Source organism: Hemicordylus capensis, chromosome 1 (assembly GCF_027244095.1).
Source record: "Hemicordylus capensis ecotype Gifberg chromosome 1, rHemCap1.1.pri, whole genome shotgun sequence".
In the NCBI taxonomy this organism is placed as follows: Eukaryota; Metazoa; Chordata; class Lepidosauria; order Squamata; family Cordylidae; genus Hemicordylus; species Hemicordylus capensis.
Genome location: NC_069657.1, coordinates 335,526,870 through 335,536,101, shown reverse-complemented (window position 1 = coordinate 335,536,101; position 9,232 = coordinate 335,526,870).

Here is a 9,232-nt window from a genome sequence, read left to right as displayed (position 1 = left end):
GGAATTTATTGTCCAATGACTACCAGCAATTCTGGAATTTGGATCATAATTTTTTTTTTTTTGTATTTTTAAAAATTGTTCCAACAAAGACTGCTGCACAAATATTTTAAAAATCAGAGCTTTCCATTACTGGTGTATAGCCTGGAGAAAGTCCTCAAAATCTACATCTTTGAAGTTCTCTTTTAGTCTAGATATGATTGTTAATCACAGAGGATGAAAAGGTTTTATCAGTTCATTTCACTGATGCCTGGAAATCCCCATGAATGAAGTTCAGTTATCCTTCCTCACCCAGTTTCTGCCTTCAAACCACCTCTTTGTTTCTTGAAGATTAAGCACTTCAGTTACTAAGTGTACTTGCCCTATGGAAGAAAGTATTTCAAACGAAAAAATTGAGAGTGAGATGTAAAACACCAATTCTAACCTCTTACCCTATATTCACACATTGCAGCTGAAGGGCAAAAATTCTACATAGTACCATGTTGTTTTATGCTGGTGATGATAACACAGTGGATCACCCTGTTTTGCTTTGCTTTTAGAGAACATCCTTATAACCTTTTCTGTACCAATGTTTCAGAAAAGACATTGAGGAGTAATAAGACATACTGTAGAGGGGCAAGAAGAAAGGCCCTATGCTAAAGATTTCTCAGGCTGAATCCATTATTCATCCTCAAACAAGGACAGAGAAGAGGACTAATCTTCAGATCTTGGTCCCCCATCCATGATTTTGTGGACTGTGGTAGGCTTCCAGGTTATGTTGAGTACCACTTTGTAATATAGAACTGCACAGCAAGGAAGCAGGCAGGGAGATGCATTGCATTGTTGTGAGCAAGGGGCCATGTTTTAGGCAGGGAGCCAATGACCCAGACCAGATAAGCAGTAGAGGAATCAATTTTGTTGCATGTCTTAAATATGAACTTTAAATACATATTGAGATTATGTCTATAGAAGATGGTAGTCTTTCTTAAATTTTCTGTTGATCATATTTGTATCTTCTGTTCCTTCAAGAAATGTCATACAGGGGCAGAGCTATTATAGGGCAGACAGAGCTGCTGAGCTCCTGGGAGCCCTCTGATTTGGCCCTCCCCATGGCCAGAGCCCTGGAAGGATAGTGCAAGCCCTCCGGAGCTCTTTTCCCAGCCATATTTGTGACTGGTTGTGTAGAGAGCCAGCGTGGTATAGTGGTTAGAGTGCTGGACTAGGACCAGGGAGACCCGAGTTCAAATCCCCATTCAGCCATGAAACTAGCTGGGTGACTCTGGGCCAGTCACTTCTCTCTCAGCCTAACCTACTTCACAGGGTTGTTGTGAAAGAGAAACTCAAGAATGTAGTACACCACTCTGGGCTCCTTGGAAGAAGAGCGGGATATAAATGTAAAAATAACAACAACAACAACAACAACAATTTTGTTGATTCTTTCCAGGATGGAGAAAATGAACAAACATCCACCCAGCAATGAACACAGCTAGGAAATGAGCTCTGGAGAGCTTGTGTGGCCCTCCTGGAGCTCTGACCATACACCCTTACCAGTACTGCCTCAGCGTGCTGACTAGTCACTCCAACTGTGCCTTTGGCTTAACATAGAGAATTAGCTTGGCTACATGGAGCAGTTTGGCCTCAGTATCGAATCTGTGCAAGTTTGGTAGTTGGAAAAGATGAAGAGGAAGAGATATCTCTGGCAATGCCCCTTGCACATGACATCATGTGTAAGGAATGTCACTGGAGTGTGCAGTGCATGTGCCTGGCAGGGCCACCAGCGATGGAGATGATGAACATGATCCCCCATTCTATTTGCTACTCTGCTGATCTCATACATGGACCCCCCCCCATTTTATCCTCATAAGTTCCTTGTGAAATAGGTTAAGCTAAGAGATTGTGACTGGTCCAAGATCCTTTAAAAGCCTGGGTAAAAAGCCAAGATCTTACTTGCTTTCTAGAAACTGTGATGGAGACTGGGGAGTGGAAGCTCACCAGGAGAGCTGCAACTTCTTGTATTTGTAACTAACCTGAAGCAATTGGTACAATCTTGACTTTCTTGGGTTTACATATGTTCTAGACTCTGATCACAGCTGAGCATTTTAGAGACCTGTTGATAATTTCCTCTTCTTTAGAATATAAGGGCAATATTATCACTATCTGGAGAAAAATGTGGCAAAACTCTACCAACAATGCAGAAGCACTTTCACGGATTAAGACCACAACAGGGAAAAGCATCCCCCAGCTTTGCAGTAATGTATACTGTCATATATGCTGTATTCATGCTGCCTCATAATATGCTGTTGATATAAAAGACATTCCATTGGCATACTGACTGTAGAGTAACTTAGAGTGGTTGCAACAAGCAATCCTGACCATTCTCGGGCAGCGACTTCAATAGAAGGTCTGAATCAGGCAATGAAGTGTGTGATATTATACAGTCATCCCTTGCCAACCACGGTTTTACCAACCGTGGTTTTGAGTGTATGCGAATAGGAAATTGAGTTTATATGAATAAAAGTATATCAGAATAGGAATAGGAAATAGGTCTTGCCAACCATGACCCAAGTATCCACGGCTGATGAGGTTTTCTAGTGATTTGGGGGTTGGGGTTGGGTAATTTTGTGGAGTTCAGAGGTTTGATCTACTCATTCCTCTTGGTGACCCTTGCTGACCTTGCTGTCCCTTGCCAATTTAAAGTGCCTTTGAGAGATGTTGCGGGGTGGGGGGGTTCAAAAAATTTCCAAAGGTTCAATCTGCTAATTCTTCTAGGTTCAAAAAAATTGACTCTTGGTGATATTACAAGACGTTTTGGTAATTTTTTTAGCTTTTTTTGGGGGGGGGGGTATTTTTCTGTCCTTTTGCAGTTGTGGTTACCCTAAACCCATTTCTCATAAACTTTAATTCCTCACCAACTGCAAATTTGCCAGTTGCAAGATATTGCCAGAATGGAGCCCTAGCAGTTGGCGAGGGATATATCTCTATATGTGCATACACACAATATAAATTGTGATACAGGATCACGGTAATCAAGGCAGAATATTTGGAAGCTTCTACAATCATGGCAGTTATTATGAACCATGCTCAAAATTGTCTAGTTTCTTTATACCACATTAAATTTCTTTATACCACTACAAACAAAGGAAACTTTGGAAATCATTGTGCAGATAAAGTATTGTAAGAACCATCCCATGGATGTATAAACTATTTTATAATGCATTTTGGCTTTTTAAATAAAAGCAGCTATTTAACTTTTTTTGTTTAATGTGTAATTTAGTTTAATGAAATGATTGTACAGCAATCACCTTTGGTCTCTGTCATTTTAAGGAAATGTTGGCTACTAAAGTAGAAAGCCAAAAAAAAGCAACATACTTTGGAATCTCTTCAAAGTGTTTACTTTTGAAAGAAGAATCTTTGTATTAAGTGTACAGGAATGTAGACTGATTACAGTTATGATAGCATTCTCCAATTTATTTGAAAAGTTATCAAGGATCTGTTGACTGATATCCTTTTGTACAACAGGCTCCAGTTTGAACTATGACTTCCCTTAAAAAAAACCAAAACTATAATCCTTTGTTCACAATACAAGTAAACAGAGTCTTATAACCCAACACATGTTACTCAGCTGCTTCTTTGTAAGTAGTTCTGGATCACAGCTTTCCCCAAGGAACTTACAAACTTCAAACTGGGAGGATGGAGTAGAGGACAAGAATCAGTGGTGTAGTGAGGGCTTTGATGGCCCCCGCTGCCTCCACCATGCCCCCTGCATCTGACATCAGACACAGGGGGCATGGTCTCATTCACAAATGGGACCGCATGCCCTGTTTGCAACTTTGGCCAGTGCTACATTTGCAGCATGGCCACGATGCCTCTCCCTACAGAGAGGGAGAATATATCTCCCTAAGGCAGGGAGATATGTTCCTGGCCAGGTTGGGAACCCAGCACTGGCTGAAGCAGTGAAGCTACTTTAAATAGATCCACAAGGGAAGGATATGGAGGCCAGCCATAATTAGACTAGTGCTGGAGTCAGGAGAACAACTCCAGATACAAAATCTCATGGGAGACTTGTGGGCAGTGGCTTAGACCAGGCAGGAAACAAAGCAGACTGGGGCGGGGGGGGGGAGGTGGAAAGTGGAGCTACCCTGCCAAAGAAAAAAAGCCTGCAGAAGTTTTCTTTTTCTTTTTAACCCTTTCTTTGGTAGCGGATCACCCACCCTCTTGCCCACTGGCTGACCTCTGCAAGAAGGAGTTTGTCCACTTCCTCAGAAGTCACAAACTGAAAATGATCCAATCTAATCCCATATGGTGCAGTGAGGAAATAACTTGCCTAGGGTATGTTTCCCTGGTATGTTTCTGGTATACCAGAAACTGGTATGTTTCCCAGACTATGGGGAACACCTGTATAGGGCAGCAGCAATATAGGAAGATGCTGAAAGGCATCATACTGAATGGGAGATGGCAATGGTAAACCCCTCCTGAATTCTACCAAAGAAAACCACAAGGCTCTGTGGTCACTAGGAGTCGTCACTGACTCGATGGAACAACAACAGCATGGTATGGAAAAATCGATCCCATTATCATACACCTTTGGGAATTCTTCTCCAAATCTAGTTGCAGTGTGCTGGTCTGCCACTACCCCTTTATGCCATCTGTCAATCTAGCCGAACTGAAAAGAGATGCATAGATCTGAGGTGAATTGAGAAGGATAATTTCTGGAGGAGGGTGGTCTTGGGGGGCACTGTTAGAGAAGGGAAGGGAATGGAAGGGAAGATATGATGTCTTCCTAGGAGGGGATGTGTACATGAGGGAAGCCAAAGGATGCTGAGATCTTGCCTGCTGTGACTTAGGATGGTCTTGCAAGGGCTCACACCAGCAAAGCAGTCCATGCAGACCAAACTCCACTCCTGCTACCCTGGTAGCTTGCTGCCAGTAGATTTTCACTCTCTTGAGAGGGCCAGTCTACTGGGGAAGAACTTCAGGTAAAACACCTTCGGTCTTCTGTCCAACTGCATGCTCCAACAAAGGCAGTCTCACTTGCGTGAGGCCACCACTCTCTCTGGTTAACTATTGAATTTTTGTACTGTAACCCTCTCCTCCCCTGGGAAGCCTTGCTTGGACCCAAAGGAGATTTTGACGTCCACTGTGTCAGATCCTCACTGTGTGTGCAGACAGGGTAAACAATGTGTTGATAGATCTTTCCTCTCATTCAAAATTCCCAGGTTAGGACTGGCATTGCGCCATATGCAGATCTGCTGCCATGGGGGATCACAAGAGAGGAGTGCTCCTAGAGACCCCAGGAGAGTGGGGTCGCCATTTGGGGGCACAAACAATGGTGGACATGTCCAAATGGGTGAATGGGCTGGCAGAGAGCATGCTTTGTCAGTTTCTTGATGACAGTTTCCAAGACTGGGAGAGCAGGTGCTGGGATACCTGTCCCTGTAGCTTTCCTATTTAGAGCAACCTGGCTGGGTGGCATCTGCCATCTGGCCCCCATGGCCTGCCACTCTCATGAATGGCCCATGGAAGACGGGGAGGTCATCGCACATTATTAGTGATTCAGCTCAACACCCACATCATCCACATGCTAGCCCGTGTGTGTGTGTGTGTGTGTGTGTGTGTGTGTGTGTGTGTGTGCACACGTGCACATGACTGCTGCCTTGGATTAGGGGTGTTCACAAACTGAAAATCTCAGTTCAGTTCCAAGCCAGTGGAACTCCACCACTCTCTTGTTCCAGCACGTACAGGAGCAAGAAATAGCCATCCATGGCCTGGCAAGGAGTCATAGCTTGGAATTGTGTGACCTCTCCACCCAGGACTGGGTGCTCATTTCCAAGATTGTCTTGATACTCGACCCCTCCACCAGGTGGAGGGATCTCTTGACTTGTCTTGATACTCGACCCCTCCACCAGGTGGAGGGACCTCCTGATTGCAGAGGTTAGACAAGCAGAGGAGATGAGGCTGGGACTCAACCAGAAGGAGGGTGCTGAAGCACCTACTGCTAGTGTGCCCTATCTACCTACTGCTAGCCCACCCCTAGCAGCAGCATCACCACTGCTACCTTCCAGCAGTGTGGTGTCCCTGTCAGGGTCAAGGAAGTTGGTACTTGTGCCTCAGAGGTCCACCCAGTGGGTCATAGAGGGCTTCCTTGGCATCTTGCCAGTGGTGTGGAAGGAGTCCATGGAGCCCTGCAGCAGTGCTGAGCAGCGTGTTCTGCAGTACCTGAAAGGAGACAGTGGCAGGCCAGGAGATCGAGCCAATCCAGTTTTGGAGCCTATTGGGGTTGGGGGGAAAGGTTAAAATTTTGTTAAAAATCACCCACTTGCCCATTTCTTTTGTGGGTTGGGTGGTAAGTAGCACCATTCATTCCCTACCACACAACTCACTTTGGTGTTCCTAGGAGATACCCGTGGGGTGTTTTGAGTATAAACAGAATTCAACTGACTGAAATCAAGAACTAGCTGTAACTATCAATTAGGGATTGTTTAGACCCTGCTGATTGTTTAAGCCCTGCTAACTGAGCAAAGAGGCATCTTTTAAAAGTGGTGATTCTCTTTGTTTAGCAGGCCGAGAGCAACTGGCCCTATCCAACCATGGCACAGCATCCCTCCAGTGGCTGTTGCTGGTGTCAACCTTATGTTTCTTTTTTTATTGTGAGCCCTTTGGGGACAAGGGACCATCTTATTTATGCATTATTTATTTTTCTATGTAAACCACTTTGAGAACTTTGGTTGAAGGGCGGTATATAAATATTCATAGTAGTAGTAGTCATCGTCGTCACAGTAGTAGACAGGTCTAGCTCAGTCTGTAGCCAATTAGACGTTAACAGATGGTTTGTCCGTGTTTCCTCTTTTTGCTCTCTGCTGAAGGAGGAAGATAGAAATGGCCTCTCACAAGAATAAGTAGATGCTTCTTGTTACAGTAGTTTTATTTTGATCTATAATAATATTACAAATACTCTGTTTGATCTACCTTATACTGTAATATCAGAAATACACTCAATTCTCATGTTTTAAAAGTCAGAGCGCAAGGATTTTTCTGGAATGAAGATTAACGTCAGAGTTAGAGCTGGCATCCACATTCAGTAAATAGTCTCCAGATGGATCCACAGATTCATTATAAATATATGAGAAAGGTTTCTTGCATGTTTCTTAACAAATAAGTTAGAACTTGGGCTCCAGTGCGTGCAGACAAAATTATTGCCCTGAACTTTTTACCTATGAGGCAGCTAGCTTGCCGTTGTCTGACATACGTGAACATTTAAATTAAAAAGTTATGTGGCTTAGCTCAAAGGTGTTTCCTGCTAAATAGGTCTACTGCATGCAGAGAGATTGTGTGCCATTTTTCAAAAGAGCTGTTTTTGCTGAATCAGGAAAGTGAATGGAACCATCTGAAAAGAATTATAGAAAAAATTAATGAGTGCACTCAAGAAAGACGATTGGTCTGCTAGTGAGATTTAGATGCATATAAAGAAACATCCATGCACACACATCTATTCGAAAGCTTCACATAATTTCAAGTATACTGATTTAATCTAGGCTATGGAGTTGATTTGTGACTTTATTGTTATCACTAACCATGCTTCCTAAACATTCCTTTCTTTTTCTTTATCTACATATATCTGCTGGTTTACTGTATTATATTGAGTAATCCTTATGCTGCTCTAACTTTGACATCTATCAGTAATGGCCTCTGTCACCACTTTCCCCACTTCTCCCACACTGTGCTTCTTAGTAGTGGAAACTGGTAGTCCTTCAGAGAACCCAAGCCATCATACACTCATACATGTACATCATACAAGTGTATGTACATTCAACTGTAATATTATTATTTATTTTTATTTATTAACATATATTTATACCGCCCAAAACTTACGTCTCTGGGCAGTTTACAACAAAATAAAAACAGAAAGTAAAACATTAGTTTTTTAAAAAAGTTTAAAACATCTCAACAATTTAAAAATTTTTAAAGAATATTTTAAAACAGCATTAAAACCATTAAAATAATATTAATTAAAAGCCTGGGTGAACAGATGTGTCTTTAAGGACTTTTTAAAAGCTGTCAGAGATGGGGAGGCTCTTATTTCACTAGGAAGCGCATTCCAAAGACTTGGAGCAGCAACAGAGAAGGCCCGTCCCTGAGTGGCCACCAGACTATGGCCACCAACAAATGCAGATGAACCTCTCCAGCTGATTTCAGTGGGTGGTGGGGTTCATGACGAAGAAGATGTTCTCTTAAATACCCAGGGCCCAAGCTGTTTAGGGCTTTATAGGTTATAACCAACACCTTGTATTATGCCTGGAAACATATCAGCAGCCAGTGTAACTCCTTCAATACAGGAGTTATATGGTCTCTCTGAGATGACCCAGAGACCAACTTGGCTGCCGCATTCTGGACCAACAGTAGTTTCCAGACTACATACAAGGGCAGCCCCATATAGAGTGCATTGCAGTAATCCAGTTTGGAGGTTACCAGCAGATGTACCACTGTTTTGAGGTCGTTCATCTCAAGAAACGGATGCAGCTGGCATATAAGCGGAAGCTGAAACAAGGCACTTCTGGCCACCGCCTCAACCTGGGAGACCAGGGAGAGGCTTGGATCCAGAAGCACCCCTAGACTGTGTACCTGTTCCTTCTGGGGAAGTGTGAAGAACAGGCAGAACAAAATTGTCTCTTGAGTGAGTACCTCCGTCTTATCTGGATTCAGTCTCAGTTTGTTATTCCTCATCCAGCCCCTTACCGCCTGCAGGTAGGCATTTAGGGAGGTTATGCCCTCTCCTGATGATGCTGACATGGAGAAATAGATTTGGGTGTCATCAGCATACTGATAGCACCCTGCACCAAATCTCCTGATGATCTCTCCCAGAGGTTTCATGTAGATGTTAAACAACATCAGAGACAATACGGAGCCCTGAGGCACACCATACAAAAGTTCAGATTTTGAAGAACAGTCTCCAACGGACACCATCTGGAACCTGTCTGTGAGGTAGGAGCAGAACCACCACAAAGCAGTACCCAATAATGAATTATATCAAATGATGTTCTGCTGCATGTTGTGGGGCTCAACAGTGTAACATTTCCCTGTTCACTGAGCAAAGACGCAACTTTTAAAATGATGATTTTATTAATAGTAGGGGGAGAGCAACTGTTCCTATCCAATCACAGCACAGCATCCCTCCAGAGTTAGTTGCTGGTGTCTGCCTTAGCCTTTAGGGGGACAGGGTACCATCCTGTTCATGTTTTTCCATAAACCACTTTGAGAA